General features: G+C 36.9%; 1 protein-coding gene across 1 annotated transcript in view; it reads right to left on the reverse strand.

Annotated features, from left to right (window-relative positions):
- Positions 1–12,570, reverse strand: part of Fbl6 (F-box and leucine-rich repeat protein 6) — a 190,050-nt gene that overhangs the window by 39,735 nt on the left and 137,745 nt on the right. The window lies entirely within an intron of this gene.

Consider the following 12,570-nt stretch of genomic DNA (forward strand, 5'->3'; position numbering starts at 1 on the left):
TGCTTTGAAACTTGGCATGTTTTTTCTTCTTTTAGGCATTTGTTTCCACAAAAGTACTGCTTCATCTATGTTAAAAACTTGTTGAGAAGTATAACACATAATACCCCCCCTTCAATAATTTTAACAAGATCTTTTTTGAAAGTTTCGGCTCCTTAATCTGCACTTGCAGCTTCTCCCTGAATTTTAAATCTATTCAACCAGCCCTTACTAGTTTTAAATGGTTCCAAATTTTTTTTTTTAGGTGAGTTTTCTTCAGATATTGGCTAATCTCTCTCTCTCTCTCTCTCTCTTATATATAATATATAACTTAATTGAATTCTGCACTGGATATTACCTTAATGAAATTAGTTAAAGCCTTTCCATTTCAATCCTAATAGTCCTCCTAGCCCTAGTTGCTTGCAATGGAACAGCTATCTTTCCCGCTGCTAAAATTAATTCTTTATTTTTTTTATGATTGTTCTTACAGTTAAATTTGCAAGTTCTAAATTATGGCACACATCTGCTTGTCTTTGACCGGAATCGATTCGCTTCAAAACGTCTAATTTAATTTTCAAATTCAGTCTTTTCTTACATTTATAGTCTTCGTACTGCACTCAGACGTTGCTTTTTCATTCTTATCCGCCATTATTAACTCTTTGAAAATGTAACTGCGTTGGTTGCATTAATTATGATGCAATGTTCAAGTAAACTGTCCGTTACGCACAATGTCTAATACTGTACTGAGTGATGACTATACTTCGGATAAATGCATATAACGCAAATATTACAAGCAATATACCTGATCATTTTTTAAAATGTTGATCTCGGAACTAAGTAACAAGTCACTGTACTGCAATTAAATTAGTGTGCAAGAAAATATCACTGAGCGTGGAAAAATTTCTCAAGTCGGCGTGGGAAACGTTTTAATGCTGTTTTGCTATTCATTTTCAAGCTATCGACTCCATCAAATGAAACGATTTTGTTAAATATGCCAAGAGTGCAATCTGTAAAGGAGCGTTATAGTGTTCTGTGAATAGCGTTATAGTCAGATACACGGGTTATAATATAAGAACAGTGTTATAGCGAATCAGCGTAAAGCGAACTGTGTTATAACAGGGGCCTGCTGTATAACTATATATCCCTAAAACTACATATTCCACAGAGTTAAAGATCTGTATGAATTTTCTCTGACCAAATTTTCCATTGTGCTCAAGGTTTCTGAGGCCACAATTTGCATAAAGATATGATTTTTATCACCTGACAATATAAATGAAATATGAATATAATGGTGATTTAGTAAATCACTATCATATGCTATGCTGCAGTGAAGAGGTGGCACTATGGAAATTTCAATGTATAACAGGTAATGTTCAAGTTAGACTGTGCATGATTTGATAAAGAAATCTGAAGCAGCTCTTCTCCTAATCAATTTTTGCTAAGCTCTCCAATGTGGTAATCCAGGATTCTCACATTTTATGATATGATAATGACCTCCTAAAATGATAAATTAATGTGTAACCCCCCATCCCCATGAATAAAACTAATGATTTCATTTGGGTTAGAGCTGGAAAATAAAAAATACAGTCAAAGCTCTTTATAGCGAGCCTCTTTTTAACGTCCCAACCCATTATGTCCTATGTAGTTGGTCCCGGCCAATTTCTCATTAACCTAATGCTATTTTACATTCAGTAAATAAAAAGATTTCTCTATAATCGGGAGGCAACTAGAGGGGGCATGTTCAGGAGGCAACTAGAGGGAGTAATACTCTTGATTTGATTATCAGCAGTGATTCTTCATGCATTAAGAATCTGCAGATAAATGAACCACTAGGTGGCAGTGATCACAGTGTGCTGAAGTGGGATTTACTCAAAGAGGTAACTACCATTAGGGGTAAAGGGAAGGGTTATTGCTTCCGTAAAGGCGACTACGATGGACTGAGACAGTATTTAAATTCTATACAGTGGGACCAACTGATGATGTTACCAACAGCAAATTCAAAATGGGAAGCATTCAAAGAACTTATTTTGGAAGCTACTAGGCTTTACATACCAACTAAGAAATATTGTTCAAGGTTTAGGCCAAAATGGATGTCAGATGAACTAATGAGGCATATGGCAGAGAAGAAAAATGCATGGGATACTTACAAATTAACACATGACACAGAAGCCTATGATAGATACAAGTTGATATGCAACCAAGTTACAAAGGAGGTTAGGCAGGCGAAGGCAGATTACGAAAAATCTTTGGCAAGGGATGCAAAGAAAAACAGCAAAGAGTTCTTTACTTATGTAAACTCTAGAAGGAAGGGGATGAATTAGATTGGTCCACTTGCTATTGATGGGTCAACTGTTGATGATCCTGCTCAGGTAGCTAACAAACTAAATGAATATTTTGCATCGACATTCACACATGAGGAGTTATTCAGCAAGGGGAATGCCAGAGGTGTATTCAACTCTAGCAGTAAGCTACAGAATCTTGAAATAACTGGGAGTAAAGTGGAGGAGAAACTGTTGAAGATAAACACAAGAAAGGCACCCGGGGTGGATGGGATCTATCCAGTTATATTAAAGGAGGCAGCAAAGGAAGTAAGCAAACCCTTAGCCATAATTATGAGAGCTTCCTTGGACTCAGGGGAGGTACCCATAGACTGGAAATGTGCATGTGACCCCAATTCACAAAGGAGGATCAAAGGCTGACACAAGTAATTATAGACCTGTGAGCTTAACTCTGTTCCAGGAAAATTAATGGAGGCACTGGTTAAAGAAGCACTGCAGGATCATTTAGACAAGACTTCAGTTATAGCTCAGACACAGCATGGTTTTGTTAAGGGGAAGTCTTGCCTGACCAACTTGATTGGATACTATGATGCAGTCACAAAAGAACTGGATGCAGGGAATAACTTTGATATTATATACTTGGATCTTAGAAAGGCTTTTGATACTGTTGCACATGGAAGACTGCTACACAAATTGGAGCAGTGTGACATTGGAGGCAAATTGCTGCTATGGATAAAGGGGTGGTTGAGGGGGAGAAGACAGAGAGTGGTAATCAATGGACACTGCTCATCGTGGACTAATGTTATTAGTGGAGTCCCTCAGGGCTCAGTGTTGGGTCCATTATTGTTTTCTGTATTTATAAATGATATTGATGATGGTATATCAAGCTTAATGTCCAAGTTTGCAGATGATACAAAGGTTGGCAGGGTTGTCAAGGACACTACTAACACTATGCTGCTGCAACAGGATCTGGAAAGGTTGAGCAGATGGGCTGAGAGGTGGCAAATTAAGTTTAACATTGACAAATGTAAAGTACTACACGTGGGAAACAGCAACCCCAGAGCAAGGTATCAACTCTGTGGTACTACACTGACAGTAGTAGAGAATGAAAGGGACCTGGGGGTGGTTGTGCAGGCAGATATGAAGTTCTCTGAACAGTGCAGACGGGCTGCAAGAGTAGCTCATGGAGTATTGTCAATGATATACAGGAATTTTTCCAGCAGGGATAAAAGGAGGTGATTATTCCATTGTATAAGGCAATGGTCAGGCCACACCTAGAGTACTGTATACAGGTCTGGAGGCCTCATTTCAAGAAGGATGTAGAGCTGCTGGAACGAGTACAGAGAAGGGCAACAAGATTAGTGAATGGAACAAAGGGGTGCTCTTACGAAGAAAGGCTTAAGTTTTGCAAATTACAGTGTCTGGAGACTAGGCACCAGCGAGGTGATCTGATAGAGGTGTATAAAGCCTTGAATGGTTTAAGCATGCTCAATGCTGATGGGATTCTTCCTCTAGCTCAGAAAAATCTCCTAAGAGGGCATAAATTCAAATTGAGGAAAGACAGATGTAGGATAGACGTGCGGAAATTTGCCTTTAGCCAGTGGGTGGTTGGTTGGTGGAACAGACTTCCATCCCTTGTGGTGGAGGTTGATAGCCTAAATAAGTTTAAGGCTCAGCTGGACAGGTATTTTTGAACGAACAGAGGGGTGAAGTGGAAGTGGGTTTTTTTTTTTTTTTTGGCTGATGCTGCATAAGCTTGCTTTCTTGCATCAAATGCCTCTACTAATGCTAATGCTGACTATAAGTTTCTACCTTGTAATTTGAATTTTCACTTTCTTATTACAATATTCGCATTTGATAATGACAGAAAGCTTCAAATATATTGAGTAATTGCAGCCTGACTGTAAGAAATAATTTTTTAAGATTTCCCACCTTTTTTTACAGTGTGGTAATCAAACGAACATCGGCTAGAAGTCAGTTACAGTGTATGTTTATTGGTATGGCTCCAAGAAAGTGTATAGCTTTGCAAATCACAGATAAAATTAGGATTTTGCCAGCTGTAGAAAATGATGAGCATTCTAAGACTGACATTGCCAAACAGTTCCGCATTCCTAAGAGTACTATGTTCACTATTTTGAAAGGCTGGAAAAAGATTGAAAGTTTAGAGAAATCCGCTGCTGCACAGGGTAGAATTTGAGCACAAAAGGCAAAGTACCCGGATCTTGAAAAGGTAAATTTGGTATGGCTAATGATGTGTGCAAAAGAAAAAAAAAAGAAAAAGAAAAAAAAAAAAAGTTCCTGTAGATGGTAACCTTGTAAAAGCTAAGGCTGAATTGCTTACGCGTCAAATGGATATTGAAGAATTTCCAAGTTCAAATGAATGGTTCCAGAAATTTAAGATTCATCATGGCCTGTCTTTCAAAAGGGTGTGTGGCAAAAGTGCAGCCATGAACATTAATGCTGCAAAGGAATGGAAGGAAAATTGTTTAAAAAATATTTTGCTTACATATTTTTTAACTGAATGACATCTTCAATGGTGATGAAACTGGACTCTTTTGTAAATTGCTATCGGGTAAAACACTTGCATTTAAAGGTGAGAAATGTAGTGGCGGGAAAAAAAGACCAAACAATTGATTACTGTTCTAGCAGGAAACATGACTGTCACAGAGAGGCTTCCTCCTTTAAAGGTTTGAAGACATTAACAACTATGTATCAAGCAAACCAAAAGGCATGGTGACATTACAAATCTACAAAGAATGGTTCAGAGACTTAGACTGCAGGATGAGTGAGAAGAATAGAAAAATTTTGCTCTTTGTGGATAACTTCACTCCTCATTGTCAAGTAAATGACTTACATGCAATCAGTGTCACGTACCAACCGCCAAATGTGACGTCAGTTCTTCAGCCACTTAATCAAGGTATAATCCAGTTTTAAAAAAAAAACTACTGAAGAATGCAATTAAATAAAATTGTGCTATGTCTCGAAAGCAAAATTCAGTGCGAAATCAACATCCTGCAAGCAATATATTTATGCGTTTAAGCATGGAATGAAGCTGATGAAAAACTTGATTGGCAACTGCTCCAAACATGCAGGATTTACTGCCTTGAATGATGCAATGAGTGAAGCTTTGCATGCTTCTTCCTCTGTTAATTATATTATTAAATACATTAAATATTCAAGCTTTTACTTGTTTTGTTGGGAATTTTATGAATGATTAATTTAACACCCTTCCAATATAACTATTTTTCTCATTCCCCAATGGGTTGTTATATAGAGCTTCGATTGTATACCAATTACTTTTAATCTTATATATAGATTATATAAAATAAAACAACAATAGAACCATTCCAACTTTATATCTACTATGCTGTATAAAGTTGTTATGCACTGTATTTCAAATTTAAAAAAAAATTGTGGAAATGATTTCACGTTTTATTATGTTGCATAAACACAAAGTTGTCCATGCTTATGTAAATATACAGTGGACCCCTGCTGTATGATTGGTTCATTGTACGATCAAATCACTTTACGATGGACTCTCCATAATAAAATACCATTCACTATACAATATGTAGTAAACGCCGGTCATTGTGATCATGTTTGCAAACTGAATTTTAATTCTATTAAATGGTGATTCTAATAAGCAAAAATAGGAGGAATATTATCCATAGGCTATAAAAGTAAAGATATATAGCACAAATTTACACTTTATTACTTATCAATTAACAAAATGAAATGATGCATGAAAATTGTAAGAATATTTTCCACGATGAACAAAATAAAAATAAATTTACAGATAGCTGAAATAATGCTGTATAAATACATACTAACTAACTGATATTTCTGTTCACTGACATTTGTTTTTGGTTGTAAAATTTAAAACAATAAAAAAGATAAGCAATCAATAACAAAGAACATGGCACGCACAGATTGCAACTACACAATACACCCAAGTGAGATACTGAGCTTAAAAAATAGGAACGAAGAGAAGATTCTGAAAATTTATTTATGATTCCTTTCTACTTTTGTCAATCTCCCTCTCTCTCACAGGGTAACTCGGGAATTTTTTTTGGCTGGTGCAGCATAAGCCTCAGGCTTCCTTGCACCATATGGCTAAAAAAAAAAAAAATAATAATATAATTGAAGATTTCATAGAAGGGGGAACACATTTCACCATAATAATGTAAAAACCCGTAGAATTCCAGCTATCGGTATTATCACAAATGCAATAAGATCGAAATTTACTACCTGTTTATTACTCTAACAGAAAAGCCCAATAAATCGGAAACTGCATATTGTTTTATGGTAGTGACCTCCAGAAATGTGCTTTAGAAAAATACCACAAAGGTATTCAAAATTGAATCTTATAACCTAACATAATGACAATGAAAGTGTAGTGCAATTTAATGATTTGAACTGATTTTTGAAATTTGATTCTATAAAGCAGCTGATTCTAGTAATAACCAGTGATCACTTTAACCGGTGCCTACTTATTTCACTTTACAATGAGGCTTACGATTGTCTCCAATCAGACCACGTGGTCCTTCCTCTCAGCCAATAGCAGCGTTTGTATAAACATGTTGGCCGCATGTTTTGCTTTTGCATCCTTTAGTTGAAGTGATTTTTTGTGCTATCCTTTAATCAATACATTAGTTTTAATAAATTTTTTTTAATCAATATGTACAATTTCCATTATAAAAATCACCTTTTAGAGAGATAAATAGCTGAGTTATATAGCCAAAATTTCAACTTCCAAGGTCTTGGAATGAATTAGCAAAAAACAATGTGTTATTGGGTTCCCAATACAATATTTTCATGATACAATGGTGTCTCTGGAACGGGTTAATATCGTAAAGTGAGGGTTCCACTGTACTTTTGGCTTTTACCTGTCTATCTGCTCTTAACTTGCAGAAATGATGATGATGATAATAATAACAAAAAAGGATTGTGCTGTCTATGTTCAGGGTGCTGTAACGAGAATTGCGTGCAAGATCTAATGAGTAAGTGAATACTTGAGTATGTCCTTTTGATTGTTATGCTTGTGCACCTTTAAATATAGGTGGGGGGAAAAACTGTGCCGAGAAATTACCTGTTGTGGCTATATACATTATTACGACCTATGTGATTAGTATGCACCCCAACTCTCCATAAAAAAAACAGGGAGAGAGAGAAAATTTTTGTACTTGTATGCAGGAAAACAATGTTTTGTGTTATGGACAGTTTCCCACCAAATCTGACTGCAGCTGGTGGGTGGTGCCCCTGATGGGTCCTGCCCCACACCTGGCCAAGATCATACTTGCTGAAGCCAGCTCTCCAGCCAGCTGCCTCCAGTGTCAGATTGACTGTCCAACAAACTGGATACCATAAGCCAGCAGGAAACCAATCTCACACAGCACATCCTACCCCTATGACTTTAATCCCCCCTCTATTCCTTGGGATTAGTCTCTCTTCTTTCCCCCCCTCCCTACTCAAAACTTTTCACCTGGAGGACCGTTCCACACACTTTATACTGTTCTTATCATTCCCCACCTCTGGAGGGTGGACTTGCTCCACTGGTGTGCCCTTCTGTCCCTTACTCTTCTAATTCATGGTGGAAGTCTCCCTATCATCTACAGCCTTTGCCTTCAACTATACTCCACACTTACACTGTCATCACCTGCACTCCTTTCCAACAAAACTTCATTTTTTTTTCAGACTCTGCAACACAATGGCAGGGTTCACCCTGTCAGAGCTATTATGAGTCCCTAATTACCTGGCCCAGCTCCAGCTCCTTGCACCCAGGATGGAACTAAAAGAAGCAACATAACCCAACACTACACTACACTACACAAACCATACAATACACACTATCTGGCCTTCACAGAGTTTGCATTACATCACAAAGTTACAATGAAGAGTTAGAGAAAATCCCCAGTGCTACTAGACAAGAAACACTATGTCCTTTTGGTACACATTGCATTCACCATGTTCAAATTCCATCCCTTAAGTCTGGGTGGAACCATGTTTCCAGTATCCCTACTACGTCTACATTATTGACTTAACCAATACTTCAAATTCATCAGATTTGTTTACTTTACTCCCAATGTTAGTGTGCAAGCAAGTATACATGCACTTGATGACCCCCACCACAGTTTAAAATCTTCAAAACCACACTTTTCAGGTTACTATATGTTCCAATAGAAGCAGAGCAAGGATCACTTTTGCATGCAGTTGCTGTTAGTCTATTAATCTGTGTATCCCCCATCAGGCTGGTAGTTTTCTGACCACCTAACACTGCCTTGATAGTAAATATTCTTGCACTCCTACTTAAGTATATCTCATCCCTGTAAAAACAGTCTCTCCATTAACAAGCACAGACCACGCTGAGAAAAATTCTACTCTGTGAATCTTGTCTCTCCAGGACCAAATTGATTGATAATCAGTATGTACTCCTTCCTATCTTGTCTGGGCAGAACTGAAGCGATTTTCATTATTCCTAGCCCGTGACTTTTTCTCAGCATTGCTCTGTTCTTGTTAAGCAATTCCTCAGATCTACTCTTGATATGATTAATAACAACATGTACAACAATATCACTTTTTCGTGTCCTTAAAAGATAGCTGCTGGATATAGATGATAGTTGCTTCTACAACTTCATCATCACTGAATTATTAAATATATATTTGCCTGGAGCCCCTGCAGACATACCCTGGTTCTATTCCACCTATCCTTTCTACACAAAATGATTTCCTGTTTCCCTAGGTCAGAGTCACTGATAACTGCTACCTCCTGTAAGACCCAAGCTCACTGCCACTGAGGATGTCGTGTTATCCGTTTCTCAAGTGTGGGCTCAAGCACAGAGCTGGGCAGATGAGTGCTTGACAGGCGTTCCTTTCTTTTATTCCTTCAAGAGTATTAACCTCTATTCCTCAAGCTCTTGTATAAGCCCATCAAAATGGGGAAACTCATGCTCTTCACAACAATTCAATCTCCTCTGGCTGTATCATGTCTGGCTGTATGTAGTTTTGCAAAGAGACAAAAAAAACAGAACAAATTACAAAAATCTGATTCATAAGAGAACTGCTATTGGCAGTTTTCTCCCGAGTCAAAGCATTCTTGCTGCTCTGAGCCTTTTGGTTTGTTGATCTAGTCTGAGGCACAATTAGGAATACCACACAAAACTAGGATATACAACTATAGTATACACTACATCTGGATTGTCCTGCAGCAGTACAATGGGCATTTGAAAAGTTTGTGGCCTAAGTATGAAGGGTTTATTTGAGGAGTCTGGTAACATGTTACTTTTTAACACAGTTCCCTTTGGAGTTAATACACTTTTGTTACTGACGCTGCAGTGCATTGATTCCAGCTGCAAAGAAAGCTTTCTCTTGGGCTTCCGGGAATGCATCCACTGCCGCAATAACATCACAATTGGTGGGAAATGGATGCCGGCCTAGTATTTTTTTCAAATTAGGAAATGGATAAAAGTCCAAGATTTCAAAGCTGTACTCATACAGTGCAGTCATGGCAATGACTCCTTTGCTGAGTTTTCCTCAGTGTTTCTCTTTGATGTTTTCATGCAAGAGCCTCTCAAGGTGTGCTAACATACCGTGCAACTGTCTGAAATTCCTACAAGAATAATTTCACTGACACGATCTGAGCAAACTTTGACATCAGAAGTTTCAAAACAGTAATCCGACCAAGGAAAAGAAATCTCGCACGTCATCCCATTTTGTATTCTTGTAATGCCAAACAACACAAGGTTGGGAATAGCCAAGAGATAAAGGCTCCATTGGAGAAGAGACAATCACAAAGTTGTGAACTGAGGTGCTTAAAGGACCACTCACTCCGACCATATACTTAGAAGGGTTGTTTGTGAGAAAAAGATCAAGCATGTTGGCTGTATGGTTAAGATTGTCCGGTATCCTTGTAGGTAAATGAAAAATCTGTGCAAATTTAGCCTTTTGCAATTAGTAATTGCAAAAGCCTCAGCATCTCGACCAGCTAGGTCGGTATGACTAGAAAATGGAAGCCAGCTGGAGTTGTGAACATTAAAATCACCAAGGAAAATTATCTCACTGTTAGAAAAGTTGGACTGGAGAAAGTCAAGTTGCAAAGAGCTCCAAGTGATTAGTGGAGTTGGGAGAACGGTAGAGACAGCAGATGAATTTGAGAGAATGCGGAAGAGAGATTAAGCCAGAGAAGATCGAAAAGAGGAGATTCCAAATTACCAAGTCTCTGAGAGGGAATATCGGAATGGACACACTCCATCAGCATTCCATTCAGACAACTTTGTTGACTTCAAAACCTGTAATTAATGATATTGAAACTGAATGAAACTTGGGTTACTATTTAAAGTGTTATACATTAAGTACAGAAATTTTTCACACTGTACCACTACCCTTTCACACTCAGGCCACAAAGTTTTTCCAATACCCTCATATACTATTCTATTTTAAGTTCCATTATGTAGTATGTTATACATTTTTATTATGAGATCAAATTTTTATTGCTGTATATTTACAGATTAATAAAACACTTGTAATAGAGTTGATTCTGGTTATTTGGGCCACTGTTTAATCGGGGCAGCCGTTTATTTGGGGCAAATCTTAAAAAACAGAACCCAATCGAAAAAATAGTCAGGGTTTACCTCGCTTAATTGGGACAGGAGATCGCAGCACTGAAGATTACCCTACGATTGTCTCTGACCGTACCATGTAGTTCGGTTGGATTTCCGGAGGTCACAAACATAAAACAATTAGCAGTCACCTGTTTATTGGGCTTTTGTGTTAGTATGAAGTGAAATATATCATAAACTGATAGTAAATTCGACCGACAGCTGGAATTCTGTGGGTTATTATGGTAAAATGTGTTTACACTTCTATGGGATCTTCAATCATATAAAAAAAATAATTTTCCGAATCTTCTCTTCATTCCTATTTTTAAAGCTTCATAATTTGTCACTCTATTCTCACATTCGCGTATTGTGTTACTTGCAATTTGTGTGCGCCATGTTCTTTTTTATTGATTGCTTATCTTTTTACTGTTTTAAATTTTAACCCCCACCCGCAAATGACAGTGAACAGAAATGTCAACTAGTTTAGTTAGTATGTACATATTACAGTACGTATTAATTCTTCTGATTATCACGTATATTCTTCCGAATTTCACGTATCATTTAATTGGTAAGGTAATAAGGGTAAATTTAGCCTGTGGATAGTATTCCTCCTATTTTCGCTAATTAGAATAGCTGTTTAATTGAATTAAAATTCAATTCACAAACATGATCAAAATGACCAGTGCTTATTACACATCATATAGTGAACGGTACTTTACAATGGTGACTCCATTGTAACGTGATTTGATTATACAGTGAACCAATTGTAAAGGGGGGGGAGGCATTGTATTTTTAACTATTTACGTGAAACTTTGGATAATTGGGACAGCCGCTTAATCGGGCCAAAATGCACTAGTCCCAATGTGTCCCAAATAGCCGGAATCGACTGTATAACTATAGTCCTAGGGAATTATATAGAAGAATACTACTAAATCACATTTATATCGTTCTAAAACAATTCTATAACCAATACTATAATAATGGTGGCAGAACACAACTTTTGTTTTTAAGCAATTCTGAAAACCAAGTAAACAACAAATTAACCAACTTTATCAGATGTACACAAGTAACAAGTGAATTACTAATTTTAAACAAAAACCATTAATGTTTAAATATTAAAAAAAGGTCAAATTAGCAGCCCCCAAATAGTGTGTGTTCACTATATTCCCAAAATTCTTACATGGCCTTATGGGTGTATAATTTATAGCCCAATTTGTGCCTTTTTTGCTCAATCTGATAACCCAGTATTATATTTATATGGAGATTTTTCCTGACCAAGATGGCTTCTTTTTTTTTTTTTTAAAGTAAAACTCAGTGGACTGTACAATTTGTTTTACTGAATAAATTCCATAAAGTAGAATAAAGACTATTTTATGGAATGATTCTAAAAGTAAGTTAAATATCCTTTGAAAAACTGCCAGTGCTTTTAACTTTTTGCAAGGAAAGGAAGCAACCTTCATGCTCCTTGCCGGTAATGCTTTTGTATATAAGAAAGGGTGAAAAGTGCATCATCACTGGCATTCACAGGCAATAAATAATGAATTTAGTGATAATTTTAAAATTGCAATTTTCAGGGTTCTGCTTGTGAATTTACACAAATTGGGGCAAAACACTAATGAGCTACAAATATTCATGGAAGTTACCATCTCTACAATAAAATAGTCATAAAGAAACCTCAAATTTTTATCATAAGAATAATATAACATAATCATATGACAACA

Source organism: Mastigoproctus giganteus, chromosome 2 (genome assembly GCF_048544385.1).
Source record: "Mastigoproctus giganteus isolate SK-2022 chromosome 2, ASM4854438v1, whole genome shotgun sequence".
Lineage (NCBI taxonomy): Eukaryota > Metazoa > Arthropoda > Arachnida > Uropygi > Thelyphonidae > Mastigoproctus > Mastigoproctus giganteus.